Here is an 18,709-nt window from a genome sequence, read left to right on the forward strand (position 1 = left end):
TTTCCTTTCTTTCTTTCTTTCTTTTATTTTTCATTTTCTTTTCTTTAGTTGTTATTGGACACAACACCTCCATCTCATTCATTCATTTCTGTGTGGTGCTGAGGATCAAACCCAGCACCTCGAATGTGCTAGGCAAGCACTCCACTATTTAGCCATATTCCCAGCCCTCAGATTTCTTTTAATAGAGAATGAAATTTAGGCACTAATGTCTGAGCTATGAAGGTCTGGGCTTATTACTGTGAGCGTCATTTATTTTTTGTTCTTTCTTAGATTTTTTTTTAATATTTATTTTTTAGATGTAGATGTACACAACACAATGCCTTTATTTTTATGTGGTGCTGAGGATTGAACCCGGGTCCTGCCCATGCTAAGCAAGCGCTCTACCACTGAGCCACAATCCCAGCGCCTCTTTCTTAGATTTAGTGCTATGCATTTATTATTCTTTTATGATCATGAGTTAAATTTGGTATATCCAATTAAATTTAAAGTTAGAGGGATTTTATTAAATTTCTTTGATTTTTTCCCACTTTTACATTGAAAATCTCAGTACTTTTTTTCCTCTCCTTTTTTAAAAATATCTTTATTTATTTTTGTGTGGTGCTTCGCACATGTGAAGCAGGTGTCTTCCACTGAGCTACAGCCCCAGCCCCTTTCTTTCTTTTTATGGAACTTCTTTATCCTTTTATACATATTAAGCAGTATCAGAACTACAAAATTTTTAGATTTCTTTGCAACTCTTTTTGAATGTAGAATATATCTCAATAGCAGTTCCTGCCTTTTTAAAAGTATTTTTTAGTTGTAAATGGACACAATACCTTTATTTATTTATCTTTTAATATTTATTTTTTAGTTGTAGTTGGACACAATACCTTTGCTTTACTTATTTATATGTGGTGCTGAGGATCTAACCCAGTGCCTCACCCCCATGCTAGGTGAGTGCTCTACCATTAAGCCACAGCCACAGCCCCCAGTTTTTGCTTTTTGTAATGGGAGTATATTAGACAGTTTTCTGTTACTGTAACAAATACCAGAGATAATCTCCTTATAAAGAGAAAACGTTGGGGGCTGGCATTGTAATTCAATGACAGATCACTCACTTAGCATTTTTGAGGCCCAGGGTTTGATTCCCAGCACTGGTGGGGTGGGGTGGGGGCCCAGATAAAGTTAAAGAGAAAAGCTTTATTTCTGCTCCTAGTTTTGAGGTTTTAGTTCATTTGTCCCATCCCACTGCCTTTGGGCCTGTGGTGAGGAAACACTTCATGATGGGGAACACATGATGGAGCAAAGCTGCTTACCTCATAACCAAGCCACAAACAAGACAGCAAGAAAAAGGGGTATGGTCCCATTATCCCCTTCAAAGTCATACCTCCTGTGACTGGAAGACCTCCCACTGGGTCCTACAAGTTTCCACGACCTCCCAATCATACCAGGCTGGGAACTAAACCTATAACACATGGGCCTTTAGGGAGCATTTTAGATTTAAACTATAGTAGAGGGATTAGCTTATAAAAGGCTCACTGTTTTGTATAACAGTTATTAATCTGGGATAAAAACATTAAAACAAAAATCATTTGACAGAGATGGAAAATGACCCAAAGCATGTTAAAACCAAAGAGGAATCGCCATTTCAAAGAATGGGCCTGTACTGGTGACATTTGCATTAAGCAGCTCTTAAACTGTGAAGGGCAGCACACTAGAGCACAAGCAGAGATCCTTGTTCTTAATGACTTGAGGATGGACATCAGGCAGCCCAAAAATTTGCATGTAAATTACCATCCAATCCTTGGCCAAAACCTGAGTCCTTATGTGAAACATACTCTAAGAAGCTTGCCAGGAAATAACTGGCTGAAGGCAAAAAAAAAAAAAAAAAAAAAAAAGGAAAGAAAGAAAAAACTAAGCAGAAATTTTAGCTATTGCTTACTGCAGGCAAACAAACACTGATCATTAGAAACCAGTAATGAGTATATTAATGTCAGACAAAATGGATTTCAGGCCAAGAAAAAGATGATTCATAATGATGAAAGGGTCAGTTCATCAAGATACAATAATCTTGGATATTTGTGTAACTAACAATACAGCTACAAAATGCATGAATCACACCCTGACAGAAATAAAAGAAGAAAAAGACAAATCTACAATTGTAGTTAGGAAAGTTAATAACCACTTTTCAGCAAATAATAGAACAAGGAGATGGAAAATCAGTAAGACTATGGAAAGACTTCATCCTATATGCTACTATACGACTTTACCTAATTGGCATTCACAGACTATTCTGCTGCACAAGAGTAGAATGTATGTCTTTTAAAATACACATGTACCATTCAGCTGCATTATATACTGGATTGTTAATCAGTCTCACTAAGTTTATAAAGATTCACATACAGGGCTGTGTGTGAGGCACTGGGTTCAATCCTTAGCACCACATAAAAATAACCATAAATATTTTTTATTTAATTCATAGAACAATTCTGGGGGTGGACACATTTAACTCCATCTCACAGATGAGAAAGATGATTTAAGTGAGATCATACTGATTTTGGTATGATTTTGGTATGATTTTGGTAAACTGTTTTACCAATGGTTCCTAATAAAACATGTTGCCTTATCTAAGCAGTCCCCTCCCACACTGACTCTGGGCATTCTGTCCTTCTACAACTACAAAAAAAAAAAAAAAAGATTCAATGTAAGTTCTGTGACCCATCAGAACTAAATTAAAAATCAGTAACAGAATGATACCTGGAAAATGCCCAAACATACCAAAATTAAATTATTCAAACAATATTTGTTGTTGCCTTTAAAAACTATCCCTAACTTTATAGCAAATGCAGCAGTGTTTTATTGCTTTTTACTATGCTGGATGTTAACTGCATTTCTTTTACTGGTTTTTCCTGATATTACTTAAGCACTACATTCAGCCATAGAGTTGCCTGGAGGGCTGGGTCTTTCCTGTGTCTTCTTTCATCCTCACATAGGTAAAATTGGCCTCCCTAACAAAGTTGAATGGCCCTTATCAGTGAGCTTTGGCTACTAGCAAATGGATTTGGCCAAACCAAATCACAAGGACAAGCCCAGAATCAGTATGGGAGGGGACAACTTGGACAAGAAGGCATGATTCATTAGGAACCATTGGTAAAAAAATTTACCAAAATCAGTATGATCGCAGTTAAATCATTTTTCTCATCTGTTAAATGGAGTTTAATGTACCCACCTCAGAATTTTTGGTTAAGTAAATTTTTATGAAATTTACAGAAAGGTATATTCCAAAGCTTTTAATCAGTTTGCATATCATCAAAATTGATTTGAAAACACTGGAAAATTCTGTTTATAAGCAATTGTTAAAATATAAGCAATTGGAGCTGGGTGTGGTGGCACACGCCTGTTATCCCAATGGCTGGGGAGACTGAGCAAAAGCAAGGTGCTAATCAACTCAGTGAGAACCTGTCTTTAAATAAAATGCAAAATAGGACTAGGGATGTGGCTCAGTGGTTGAGTGCCCCTACTCTCAATCCCTGGTATCAAATATATAAATAAATAAACAATTGGAATCTCTTGAGGATTTTGAGGAAACAAACCAAACTAATTCCCCCTGCTCTATGCTCACAACACAGATCACTTTCATGATCCCAAAATAAACAAGAATTTTTTTTCCCACCAGCCAGCAAGCATTCAGTTCTTCAATAGACACCTGGCAGTGATTTAGTTCGGCTCTGACATTATCAACCTGGAAATGGCATCAGATCCCACAGATTGGCCCCAGATTGCCCCCACTTTAGATACAAGTCACAAGCCCAGGTTTCCAGAACTTCTGCCAACTGCCTAAAAATTGGGATTCCCACAATCCCCTTGCTTTTAGGCCAAATTAACTGGCTAGAGCCATTCACAGAACTCAGAGAAACACATTTACCAATTATAATGGGTATTTTAAAGGATATGAATAAGCAGCTAGATGAAGACATATATAGGGCAAGATCTAGAAGAATCCTGAGTCCAGAAACTTCCATTCCCATGGAGTTGTATACCACCATCCCAACATGAAAATGAGCTTTTGTTCACCTTCCTGCAAGCCTCCATGCATGCAACTGTCCATAAGCTCTCCAAACCTTCTCATTTTATGGAGACTTCATTGCATAGACATGATTGAAGTATGGACAACCACATAGAAATTTATTGGACAAAGGAGTATGATCTAGTGCTAATAGACTGAGTGGGGAAACCAAGCAAGGCCTGTCCAGATTCTTCTTGGCCTCTCTATGCAGCATTCATTCTTACTGGCATGTGATAGGACCCCTCCTGAAATGATGTCTTATGATCTTCTCTCATATAGGTACACTGATGATTTGGGGGATGGGATACTGAGGGTTTAACTCAGGGACACTCAACCACTGAGCCATATCCCTAGCCCTTTTTTGTATTTTTATTTAGAGAAAGGGTCTCACTGAGTTACTTAGAGCCTCGATGTTGAGGTTAGCTTTGAACAGTGATCCTCCTGTCTTGCCACCCGAGCCACTGGGTTTAAGCATGTGCTTGGAGGATTTGTAGGATGAACCAGAAAGCAAAAAAAGAAAATATTTGATTGGTTAATGTGGAGCAGTAGCCTTATTTAGATCCTTTCCTGTTAGAAGGTAGTTGGCAGTTTTTGACTGATGAAGCTTATTTCATTTTACCCTTTACACTGAGTTGGGTTCCTATTTATTTACATAGGAATCCAGGATACTGGAGCCACCTTAGTCTCATGGTGTACCAATTAATTATTTTAAAAATTAACATCAGATAAAAAATTAATTCCAAAGTAATCTAAATGTAACAGGTAAAATTATGAAACTCTGAAAAGAAACCATGAAGTAAGTCTTTATGACCTTGGATTAGTTTCTTATATTTGACACCAAAAGCCCAAGCAAAAAATGTGGGGGGAAAACTACATAAATTGAACTTCATCAGAATTAAAAACTTTCATACTTTAAAGGATGCGATCAAGCCAAGTGTAGTAGCAACACGCCTGTAATCCCAGCATCTCATGGAGGCCCTCAGCAACTTAGTGAGACCCTGTCTAAAAAAAAAAACAGAGAGCTATGGATGTGGCTCAGTGGTTAAGTACTCCTGGGTTCAATCCAGAAAAATAAAAATAAAGGATGCAGTCAAAAAGGTGAACAACATCTCAGAATGGGAAAAAATATTGCAAATCATGTACTTGATAAGGGACTTGTTTCGAGAATACATGAAAACTCATCTTAAAAAGACAAAAATAACAAGACAATCAGCCCAATTTTAAAATGGGCAAAGACTCTGAATAGATAATTCTCCAATGATGTACAGATGGCTAATAAGCACTTGAAAAGATGCTTAACACCATTAGTCATCAAGGAAATGCAAACAAAGCCATGAGTTTCACACCTACTAGAATGACTGGAATCAAAAAGGCAGACTTTAATAGTTGTTTGCCATTATATGGAGAAACCATATGCTGCTGGTGGGATCAACAGTGATTCTGCAAGTGAGTTGTTGCTTTATGACCCAACAATGTACTCCTATCTATACACCCTAGAGAAATGAAAACATGCACACAGAAAAAGTTGTATATGAATGTTATAACTACATTATAATAGTCAAAAAATAGAAACAACCCAAGTGTCCATTAGTTGACAAATACAGAATATTATTTGGCCATTAAAAAGATGGAAGTACTGATACATGTTACAACAGAGATTAATCTTAAAAACATGCTAAGTGAGGGGCTGGGTTGTGGCTCAGCGGTAGAGCACTCGCCTCGCACATGTGAGACCCTGGGTTCGATCCTCAGCACCACATAAAAATAAACAAAATAAAGATACTGTGTCCATGTATAACTAAAAAAATTTTTTTTAAAAAACATGCTAAGTGAAAGAAGCTAATCACAAAAAATTCACATATTTTATGATTTAATTTATATTAAATATCCAGAAGAGGCAAATCTACAGACAGAAAGCAGACTAGTGGCTGCTCAGGGCAGCAGGGAATGAGCAATAGCTCAATCATACTGAGCTGTTTCAGGGATGATTAAATGTTCTAAAATTGACAGAAATGATTGCGTGCACTGTGAATGTACTATAAACCATTGAATTGTAGTCTTTAAATGAGTGAATTTATGGTATATGAATTATATGTCCATAAAACTATTACCAAAAAAGGGAGGGAGGGAAGACAAAAGAAAGGTAAAGATTCTTTTTTTTTTCTGTCTTTTAATAACATATTAAATTTATTTTTTCATGAGCGATCAACAAAGCTAATTTTTCAAGAATATTTACCAAATGATGTCCCTTTAAGCCAAAACTCTAATTACTTTACATAACAATCTATATGATACCCCAAACCATTCAATTTTGAACTTTAAAATGGTTAGGATGGTGAATTTTGCCTCCATTTAAAAAAAAATTATATGCTTTAAAATCTCTTAAGATAACAACATTAATTCAGCCATAAAACCCCACTTGAACAAATCAGAGATCAGGTTGTTTTTGACACCAACTTCCCAAGAAGAGGTCGACTAAAATTGTATTATGAGTGGAATCTGTGAGAGTCGAACAGAAAGCCACCAAGAGAGGGTCATCAGAATTCTCTCATTGGGGGTGCTGGGATTGTGGCTCAGTGGTAGAGCACTTGCTTAGCATGTATGAGTTACTGGGTTTGATCCTCACTACCACATACATATATACATACATACATACATACATAAAATTTAAAAAAAAAAGAATTCTCTCATTGGAAATTTCAAAGTTAAAAGAAAGAGACCACCATTCTAATATGTGAAACAATTAAGCTGAATTTATTACTTGCTAAATAACAGAATGATCTTTTTTGTTTTTTAATTTATTCTAATTTGTTATATATGACAGCAGAATGCATTTCAATTCATATTACATATATATAGCACAATTTTTCATATCTCTGGTTGTACACAATGTAGAGTCATGCCATTCATGTCTTCATATATGTAGTTAGAGTAATGATGTCCATTTCATTCCATTTCCTTTCTTATCCCCATGCCCCCTCCCTTCCCATACCTTCCCTTTGCCTTATCTAGAGTTTGTCTATTCCTCCCATGTTCCCCTCCTCATCCCCATTATGAATCAGCATTCTTATATGAGAAAACATTTGGCATTTGTTTTTTTGGGATTGGCTTACTTTACTTAGCATTATATTTTCCAACTCCATCCATTTACCTGCAAATACCATGATTTTATTCTCTTTTAATGCTGAGTAATATTCCATTGTGTGTGTATGTGTGGTGTGTGTATGTATATGTATGTATGTACACACACACACACACACACACACACACACACACACACACATATACAGTTTAAATATCCAATCATCTACTAAAGGACATCTAGGTTGGTTCCACAGTTAGGTATTGTGAATTGTGCTGCTATAAACATTGATGTGGCTGTGTCCCTGTAGTATGCTGTTTGTAAGTCCTTTGGGTATAGACTGAGGAGTAGGATAGCTGGGTCAAATGGTGATTCCATTCTCAGTTTTCTAAGGAATCTCCATACTGCTTTCCAGATGGCTGCACCAATTTGCAGTGCCACCAGCAATATATGGGTGTGCCTTTTTCCCCACATCCTCTCCAACACTTATTGAAGAGAGAGAGAGAGAGAAATTTTTAATGTTTATTTTTTAGTTTTCGGCGGACACAACATCTTTGTTTATGGTGCTGAGGATCGAACCCGGGCCACATGCATGCCAGGCGAGCGCACTACCGCTTGAGCCACATCCCCAGCCCTGTTTATATTCTTAATAGCTGCCATTCTGACTAGAGTGAGATAAAATCTTAAGAGTTAGTTTTGATTTTCATTTCTCTAATTGCTAGAGATGTTGAACATTTTTACATATATTTGTTCATTGATTGTATATCATCTGTTCAGTTCCTTGGCCCATTTACTGATTGGGTTATTTGGGTTTTTTTTGGTGTCAGGGTTTTTGAGTTCTTTATATAACCTAGAGATTAGTGCTCTGATGAGCATGTGGTAAAAATTTGCTCTCATTCTTTAGGCTCTCTATTCCCCTCACTGATGTTTCTTTTGCTGAAAAGAAGATTTTTAGTTTGAATCAATAACATTTGTTGATTCTTTTAATTCTTGCACTATCGAGACTTACAGGACCTAATCCAACATGATGGAGATTAGGGCCTACCTTTTCTTCTTTTAGGTGCAGGGTCTCTGGTTTAATTCCTGGTCCTTGATCAACTTTGAGTTGAATTTTGTGCATGGTGAAAGATAGGGATTTAATTTCATTTTGTTGCATCTGGATTTCCAGTTTTTCCAGCACCATTTGTTAAAGAGGCTATCTTTTCTCCAATATATGTTTTTGGCACCTTTGTCTAATATAACTGTAATTATATGGGTTAGTTTCTGTGTCCTCTATGCTGTACCATTGATCTACCAGTCTATTTTGGTAACAATATCATACTGTTTTTGTTACTATTGCTCTGTAGTATAGTTTAAAGTCTGGTATAGTGATGTCACCTGCTTCACTCTTCTTGGCTAAGGATTGCTTTAGCTATTCTGGGTCTCTTATTTTTCTAGATGAATTTCGTGACTGCTTTTTCTATTTCTATGAGGAATGTCATTGGGATTTTGATTGGAATTGCATTAAATCTGTATAGTACTTTTGGTAGTATGGTCATTTTGACAATTTTAATTCTGCCTATCCAAGAACAAGGGAGATCTTTCCATCTTCTAAGGTCTTCTTTAATTTCTTTCATTAGTGTTCTGTAGTTTTCATTATAGAGGTCTTTCACCTCTTTAGTTGATTCCCAAGGTTTTTTTTTTTTTCAGGCTATTGTAAATGGGGTAGTTTTTCTTTCAGAGGATTTGTCACTGATATACAGAAATGCCTTTGATTTATCAGTGTTGATTTTATATTCTCATACTTTGCTGAATTCAAACATTAGTTCTAGATGTTTTCTGGTGGAAATTTTTGGGTCTTCTCGGTATAGCATCATATCGTTGGCAAATAGTGCTAATTTGAGTTCTTCTTTTCCTATCCATATCCCTTTAATTTCTTTCATCTGTCTAATTGCTCTAGCCAGTGTTTCAAGAACTATTTTAAATAGAAGTGGTGAAAGAGGGCATCCCTGTCTTGTTCCTATTTTTAGAGGGAATGTTTTCAATTTGTCTTCATTTAGAATGATGTTGGCCTGGGGCTTAGCATAGATAGCTTTTAGAATGTTGAGATATGTTCCTGTTATACCTAGTTTTTCTAGTGTGTTGAACATGAAAGGGTGCTGTATTTTGTTGAATGCTTTTTCTGCATCTATTGAGATGATCATATGATTCTTATCTTTAAGTCTATTGATGTGTGATGAATTACATTTATTGAACAGAATGATCTTTACAAAACATTCTCTCTAAACAAAACAAGAGCTGATATGTAGGATTTAGGAAAGCATGAATTTTAGGGATTGGCAGACTGGGAATGTTTTAGGGATTGACTCACTCCTAGCATGGGTGGAGGTTTTGTTTGGGGTTTGTTTGTTTGTTTGGTCAGTTATTTGGTTGGGTTGGAGGGAGCAGTATTTTTGCTGCTGGAGATGGAACCCAGAACTTGATTCTAAGCAAGTGTTCTACACTGAGCTGCACACCTCACCCCCTGCTCCCAGCCATGGTTTTTGGAGATGGCAGACTACCCGAAGCAGAAGTAAAGACATGAATACTGGATGAGGCTGGAGATGATTGTCAATCAGAGAAGCATGGAGCTGTCACTGGAGGATGACTTTCAGAGGCATGCCTGTTGTAGCAGAGCAGTCACTGTTTCAGACAGATTTAAAATTGGTTTTATAGTCACTTGTTTAGTAAGTTTTTTTGTAATAAGGACTAAAGACGAGGCAGTCATTCCCTTTCTTGAATTTGTAGAAGAGGAACTTTTTTCCAGTCCCTACTATTTCTGACAGCTGCATCATAACTTAAAAGCAAAAAGACTATTAATCAACAAACAATCACCAAAGGCAGCCAAATCAAAAGGGAAGTTATTGGGGCTGGGGATGTGGCTCAAGCGGTAGCGCTCTCACCTGGCATGCACGGGATGCTGGGTTCAATCCTCAGCACCACATAAAAATAAAACAAAGATGTTGTGTCCACCAAAAAATTAAAAATAAATATTAAAAAAAGAAGTTATTTAAGCTTGTGCTGAAAATATTAGAATTATTAAAAAGAGATCATTTATTATTAAAAAGTGGTTATTGAAAGGAAACAGTAGTTTTTAACTCAGTGGCACTGAAGGCATCTTAAGATTAATATCAACTGAAGTAGTATACCTCTTCAAAGTAAAATCTTTTCTTAGAAGAGCAATAGAAGTTACTTTATATAGGATACTCATTCAAAACAATTATCAAACACTTATCAGAAGAATAGCACCGAATGTCAGTGCTCCAGTCATTAAGGAGCCTAGTTATATTTAAAAGGTCAGCAGTTGCACAGATGAGTATAAAGTAATGTGTATGCTACCACATTTTGAGTGGGTCTGTATAACCTGCCTTGGGAGCAGAGAAAGGGGTATGGAGTAAGGAGGCAGGGTGGTCATGAAGATCTTCAGAGAAAGGATAATATTTGAACTGACTCTTGAAAGGTAGGAACTCACCAGACATCAAAAGGCAATAAAAAGATATTATGCACAGAGGGACCCTCATAAACAGAGGCATGAGAGCACATGATATATTAGAGGAACAGCACATAGTAGTGTGGGAGCACAGGGTGTGTGGAAAGTAGTGGAGGAAATAAGTTGAATTTGAAAGATGGCTTGTTCCATGTTAAAATTTAGTTAATTCTATATTCAGTAGGCACTCCAGAGTTTTTGTAGAAGTTTTTAGCAGGGAAGTGACATGATGAGACCATGCACAGCCTGTAAAAGATGGATTATAGAGGAAAAGAAAAAGACCAAGAGTTGGATTATAAGGCTGAAAATACTGGATTTCAGGATGTTCTGAAGGGTAGCCTTGTTAATGGGGGGGGGAGTAGGCTTTATGGCATACTTCCTTTTCCTATTCATAAGTTATGTATTTTTTAATTTTTATACCTTTATTATATTTATTTATTTTTATGTGGTGTTGAGGATCAAACCCAGGGCCTTGCATATGCTAGGAGAGCGCTCTACAGCTGACCACAACCCCAGCCCCTCATAAGTTATATTTGATGTGTCATCAGTACTATGCTCTTGTGAAGATACAGTCAGTCAAGGGCTGGAGGTGTAGCTCAGTAGTAGAGCACATGCTTATCTAGCACAAGACCTTGGTTTCAATCTCCAGCACATACCTCCACCCCCAATAGATAGATAGAAGGAAGAAGTATGCTATTGCCATGTTTAGGGGGACTGCTCTTGTGTTTATGTTCTTTTCCTTTCTCCTCCTCTCTGCAAATGATAAATTACCTTTTATACCCAAGAAGAATTGCTTGTGAATATCAAGATTGTCCTAAATAAATAAATGGGAAATAATTTAATAATGAAAGGGGGGAAATGCCTTGATTTCTGATCATTTTCTTGGTTTCCTTAGATAATTAAGTTGAAAGCTGAATCCCGGCTAGACCTGCTAAAGCAGATTGGCGTTTCTGTGGACACATGGCTAAAGAGTGCCATGAACCAAGTAATGGAAGAACTGAAAAATGAGCGGTGGGCCCGCACTCCTGCAGCCACCAGCAATGGCACACTACACTCGGTATGGTTTCTTTTCTTGGATATGATGGGCTTTCACTAAAGGATGAAAAAGAAGTACAGGAAAAAGAAGAGAGAAGATAAAAGCAGTTTGTTAATGTTTTTTTTTTTAATGTGCAGAAAAAGAATACATTGTCATTAATGGGGTTATCAATGATTATCTACCAATCTCATTATTTATTCTATTCATGAAGTAAATGTACTTCTTAGCTAGAAGTAGTAGAATAGAAAACTTAACCTAGCCTTTCTGAAGTTTTCAGAAGTCATCTTTAGTGAAAGTGAAAAACATTCAGAGTTGTAAAATCTTAAAGAAGTGTGAGTGAGGCGTGGTGGCACACAGCTGTAGTCTCAGTGACACAGGAGGCTGAGACAAGAGAATCGCTCAAGTCCAGGAGTTCACACCTTGCCTGCACAACATAACCATACCTGTCTCAAAATTAAAATAAACAAATTTTCAGCAGTGTGGAGGCTCAGTGTAAAGGTAACTCCAGCTCCCACAGGCTCTCATACTTGATTGTCAAACCTGGGGCACAAGCTTAAGTTTTCTTACTTCACATCCAAAGGTCTTTCCACTTGGATGTCATCCAGTTCAACTTTGGTTTGTCATGTTAAAGATCTAAGAATCAGAAAAGTTCATTGATTTCCCTGATACTACATAGGTGGATATGTTATGCATTCTAGTCAGACCTAATTCCTACTGCCACCTTGTTACCCATTACTCTCTCTCATCTTGTTTATTTCCTTAATGGTGTTATCACAGTTTGTACTTCTCCTCTTTGTTTTCTTTTGTTTATTGTCCGTCTTCCTCTCTGAAATATAATTGCCATATCTGCCTAGTTCATTGCTCTGCACAGCTAAATGTCTGGCACATAATAGGTTCTTCATATTTGTTGAAGGAAGAAATGGAGAAAAAGATGGATACATAGGTGGGTAGGTGGAACAGTAGCAAACTAAAAGCTAAAATCTCCCAAGTTCCACTGTATTTGTAATGTTGTGTCCTTCAGAAATAAAGCTTCCTTGATAGAGAAATTAGCCAAAGTTTTAAAACATTCTTAGAAGTTTTTTCAGTTTTTTCACATAACATTCTGATTTTTTTAATGGGCATACACTTGCACATTTAAAAAGAATTGTGTGTGGGTATACATTTAAGAAGACAAGATCTATTGAAGGTTTATTTTTATTTCACTATTAATGGTAATTCAGTCCAGGGGGAAAAACCACACATCACCCAAATGACTTTGGGGTTAGAAGAGCTTGCCGTGTTTTCATTAGAACAGAGTTGCTTCATGTCATGGAATATTTCTTCCTATTGCATCTTTTAAAAGATGTTAATTCCAATCTGCTTTAGGTTACTTTGTTGTATAGTTTATAATGTCAGCAAATTCTGGGCACAAACTTGCTTTTGGCTTCTACAGCAGCAGCACTGTTTCCAACCAATCAAACCCATTACTATCCTTGGACTAGCACCTCTTCTGACTAAACCACCTGAGAAGGTCCGTATCACTTCACATTGTGCTTACTTCCAGGCAAATTGGAGGTAAATAAAACTTGTTTCTCTCCTCAAAGAGCTTACAAGCTGGGAGAGAAGACAAGACTTTCATAGACCTTAGTGATACGTAGCAGTGTGTGACTGGGCCACTGTGTGGCCGCTTGAAATTCCTTACCTCTATCATCAGCACACCTTGGGAAAAGTCACTTCTTTCTGGATTTCTGAGAGAATGTTAAGTTAATTGATTCCAAGATCTCCAGCTCTAAAATCTCATAGTTCTGTGACATGCAGCCAGAAAAGCTCAATACTAGTTAGAAGAAGTTTGCCTCATGCAGGAAATGTCATTTGAAGGTAGTCCTTGAAGAATTTTAGCAAGAAATAAAGAGGAAGGGCTCCTGGGTATAAAGGAGGGGAATGAAGGAAATGTGCATCTAGTGATATGTAGACATCAGCTCATCTAGAGACATGTCTCTGGTAAAGGAAGTATTCTGCAATCTCATCCCACATTTTCCTTCTATCTAGTCAGTCTTGGTAATCCTATGTCTTCCCTCCTCATTGAGGGATTATATTTTGTAGAAGATCTACTGACAATATAAATTAAAGAGAGATTCAGACACAAAATTATTTATTGAGGTCCCAATATTTATTTAACCTGCTTTTGAATAACATCTCTAAAATAACTTAGAGAGGATTGTATCTCTTCACACTGACAGCTAGCTGGCTGACAAATGTAAAGCAGAAGCACACATTCTAGTAACCAAATATTTTCTTCCATTATAGATGCCAACATAAGCATTAGTCATCTAGAAAATATGATTGATACTACTGGTAGACATTAACAGTATAATTGAAAATTGCCTTATAAAATATGTTTTTTCAATATACAGTCTATTTACCTTATAGAATAAGGAAGGAACTATACTTGAGTATTGACTCTTTGTCTTCTGATTCATACATGGTACAGAATATAAAACTGGGAAGAAAAAAAAAAGAATCTCAGAATATGGCAACATTGTTTAAAAGGAGAACAGTCTGCTGGTGTAAATGTTCAGTTGGTGGGTAACTGAAGAGCTTCCTGTGTTTGAATTGCTGCCAGTGACTTAGTCTGTCTTTATGTCATTCATCCCTCCTTTTTTTTTCTTTGTTTTCCCTTACTCAAAATCCACAACCAATTTACAACCTAACTTTTGAAATAATATTAACTTTATGATAGGAAAAGTTACATAACTATATTACAAAAAAAATTAGAAAACAGAATGGGGAGGCAAATGACCAAAAGTTCCATAACAATACAGATAGCAATGTGGTATAATTCGTTCCTCTTTTCTTTCTTCATTTTCATGTAATTGGCAAGCACAAATTATATATATTTATGGTATACAACATGTTTTGAAATATATTCATTACTGATATATATATTTTAAATATATTTATCATAATTAAATTAATTTTGTATTTTTCCAGCCTAACATGCCTTGTCACTAGATGATCTTCATAATTATTCTTCCAGTGCCTGTACAGTATTCCATTAGGAAGGCATAATAAAATTCACTTAAATATTCTCTTATATGCTCATTATTTAGACTGCCTCCAAATTTTTGCTATTTTAAATAATATAAAAAATTTTTACACATATAATTGGCTTTCCATATCCCTGGATTCTGCATCCATGGATTCAACCAACCACTGATCAAAAAAATTGGGAGAAAAATCACTTCAATTGTGAACATATACAGACTTTTTTTCTCTTATCAATATTCCCTGGACAAAATAGTATAGCAACTTTTTTAAAAAATATTTTTTTAGTTGTCACTGGACCTTTATTTCATTTATTTACATGTGGTTCTTAAGACTCGAACCCAGTGCCTCACACATGCTGGGCAAGCACTCCCATTGAGCTATAACCTCAGCCCCAGTAACAACTTTTTACATAGCATTTACATTGTATTAGGCAATGTAAGCAATGATTTAAAATACATGGGAGAATGTGTGTTGTTTAATATGCAAATACTATGCCATTTTATATTAGAGATTTGGACATTGATAGATTTTGGTATCCATGAGAGGTCCTGGAGCCAACCTGCCTTGGATACCAACAGGTGACTGTATTTTTCCATATTGAGAATTTTTCCTGTAGTACAGATTTTCAGAGTGGGATTAGTTGGTCAGAGATTTGCAGTCCTTGTTTAATATTGGTTTATTTTTTTTCTTAAACTTTCTAATTATAGCTAATACTATGTACTTGTCTTCCCTATCTTTAGCTACTTCCCCCAAATATTGAACAAAAGCAAACAGTCAACTTTGTCTAAGAGTATGATGATTGAATATGAGAGTTACACAGAAATTCTGACTCCAGTCATTATGAAGACCATGTTGAATAGTATGATTGAAATGCAAGGAAATTAATCTTTTTTTGTAATGGAAAACCTCTCAAATTTATTAGTAGATTAAATATTTTTAACCGTTGAGATGTAGTTTAGTTCCATCAGCCCAGGTATTGCCTAATAGTTCTTGCAGTATAGAGGTCTTTGTTTTTGAATATGAAAATCTGTTTTTGGTTTAAGCTAATCCCAGTGAAAAGAAACAGCGGATTTTTATAAATGCAAACTGTTGAAAACAGTTTGTAGAATGTGCCTACAAAAATCTTCAGTTGCTTTTGCATTTACAGTATTTCCAAATGAGCAATCGTGGTTTTTATTTAACTAAACTCCATATTCAAAAGAGCCTACTCTTTTAGTGAAACTAACAAATCCTCAGTAGGAACAGCTTACTTCAGTAAGTATGCTTGAGCCAGTCCTTCTTATGAGACCCTTCACTAGGTACTGAGAATTACTAAATTGAATATGTCTATTAAGTTAGTGCCCACAGATCAAGAGAACCAGTCTCACTTAATGACAGCTACGGCCAAAAGGTAGGCGAAAAGATGTACAGAATTTCACTCTGAGGGCATGTATACTATGTTCCTTGACTTTCTGCATAGCCATAATAACAAGTGCCAATCTAGCAATCCCATTAATGGGTACATATTCAAAAGAAATGAAATCAGTATGTTGAAGGAGGTTATCTACTTTCCCATGTTTATCACAGTGCTATTCACAATGACTAAGATATGGAATCAACCTAAACATCCATCATCAGATTTCTGGGTTTTAAATTGTGGCATTTAGTTGGGCTCAATTGTGCATATCTGTCCAGCAACTTGGGAGGCTGAGGCAAAAGGATCACAAGTTCAAAGCCAGCCTCAGCTACTTAGTGAGACTCTAAGTAACTTAGCAAGATCCTGTTGTAAATTTAAAAATAAAAAGGTCTGGGAATATGGTTCAGTGGTTAAGTGCCCCAGTACCAAATAATTAATTAATTTAAAATATGGCATATATATATATGAATGTTGTTGAGCCATAAAAACAGTGCAGTCCTGTCATTCATGACAGCATGGATAAATCTAAAGGACATTATGTCAAGTAAAATAATCCAGGCACAAAAAGATAAATATCTTATATTCTCTCTTATATGTGAAATCTTAAAAAAATTATCTCAGAAATAGAGTTGAATGGTGGTTCCTAGAGATTGGGATGATTGGGTGAAGGTATATGGTTAAAGAAAATATGATCATAGTTAGAAAAGAATAAATGAGGAGATCTATTGTACAGCAAAGTAGCTATAGTTAATTACGGTATGTTATTTATGAAAAATGTAACAAAAGTAGATGTTATGCTCTTAGCACAAAAATGTGAGGATAAATAAATTATAAAAAATGTATGTACATATATGTTATTACTAGAAGAAAAGCCATCAGAAAAGATAATGAGCTGAATGCAGTGGCAAACTCCTGTAATCCCAGTTACTCCTGAGACAGAAAAGGCAAATTTGAAAGCAGCAGAGGCAACATAGTTTAAAAAAAAAGTAATGAAATTTATCTCTACATAGTGGAATACTGTGTTGTTATTATCAACTTTATTTTGTTTATGATGACTTTTTTAGGAAATTAAGTTATTAATTCAAAGTTCTTAAAACTATCTCATCAATTATGATTTCTATGAAATAAAGGAATTAACTTAATTTCTTACAAGAAAAAAATAAAGTGCCTGACACAGTTTCTTATACATAGTACATGTTAAAAATATTTATCTGAACCTCAGAAAAGCCATTTACTCTAGTTCTGACAGGTGCATTACTACTCAATGGAGGGAGTTCACATTGATAGAGTGTATTATGACCCAGGTATTCTGCCAAATACAATCATACGTTATATATATGTGCACAATTAATTAATGAGCACAAAAATCCTGAGTGTATTTACAGTTGAGGACACACACTTGGGAGAATTAAATACCTCCTGAAGGCACACAGCATATAAATGAAGAGAAGTGACATTTGAACCAAAATATATCTCCCTCTGAAGTCCTGCTCTTTATCAATTCTTTCACCATCTCTGAGTTCCCTTTCTTCCTCTAACTTCTATGATGTTTTAATAGCTGTGCATTCTTTTACTATTTTTCATTTCTGAAGCATTTGTTGAATCATCATTGAAGGTCCCATTTCCAATGTAGTTAATGGTTTTATAGCATCAAGTACTGTATGAAAGATGACATTAAAATTCCCAAGTTTTATTAATATTTTTAACAGCTTTACTGTGATAAAATTGACATACGATAATCTACACATATCTAAATGTGCACAGTCTGATACATACAGACACATGTATACACCATGAAACCACCACCATTATAATGATGAACGTATCTATTACCCCCCAGAGGTTTCCTCATTTCCTTTGTAATCTGCCTTTCCCATCTCTCATTAGTCAACCAGTAATCCACTAGTGTTTATTTCTCAACATTTGTTTGGTTTCATTGGTGGATCTATTTGTCTAGTTTGATGCCAGTACTCCATTGTCTTAAGTCCTATAAAATTATAAAATGTTTTTTTGGGATTGGTTAACTTCTCTTAGCATTATCTTCTCCAACTGCATCCATTTACCTGCAAATGCCATAATTTTATTCTCTTTTAGTGCTGAGTAATATTCCATTGTGTATATATACCACATTTTTTAATCCATTCATCCACTGAAGGGCATCTAGGTTGGCTCCACAGTTTAGCTATTGTGAATTGTGCTGCTATAAACATTGATGTGGCTGTGTCCCTGTAGTATGCTGTTTTTAAGTCCTTTGGGTATAGTCTGAGGAGAGGGATAGCTGGGTCAAATGGTGGTTCCATTCCCAGATTTCCAAAGGAATCTCCATAGTGCTTTCCATATTGACTGCCCCAATTTGCAGCCCACCAGCAATGTATGGGTGTGCCTTTTTCCACACATCCTCACCAACACTTATTATTGTTTGTCTTCATAATATCTGCCATTCTGACTGGAGTCAGATGGTATCTTAGAGTAGTTTTGATTTGCATTTCTCTAATTGCTAGAGATGATGAATATTTTTTCATATATTTGTTGATTGATTGAATATCCTGTTCTGAGAAGTGTCTATTCATGTCCTTGGCCCATTTATTGATTGGGTTGTGGGTTTTTGTTTGTTTGTT

At 35.9% G+C, this 18,709-nt stretch overlaps 1 pseudogene; it reads left to right on the forward strand.

The window, feature by feature from the left end:
* LOC143637774 (F-BAR and double SH3 domains protein 2-like) overlaps positions 1 to 18,709 on the forward strand; it is a 138,030-nt pseudogene that overhangs the window by 101,544 nt on the left and 17,777 nt on the right.

This window comes from Callospermophilus lateralis, chromosome 11 (assembly GCF_048772815.1).
Source record: "Callospermophilus lateralis isolate mCalLat2 chromosome 11, mCalLat2.hap1, whole genome shotgun sequence".
NCBI lineage: Eukaryota > Metazoa > Chordata > Mammalia > Rodentia > Sciuridae > Callospermophilus > Callospermophilus lateralis.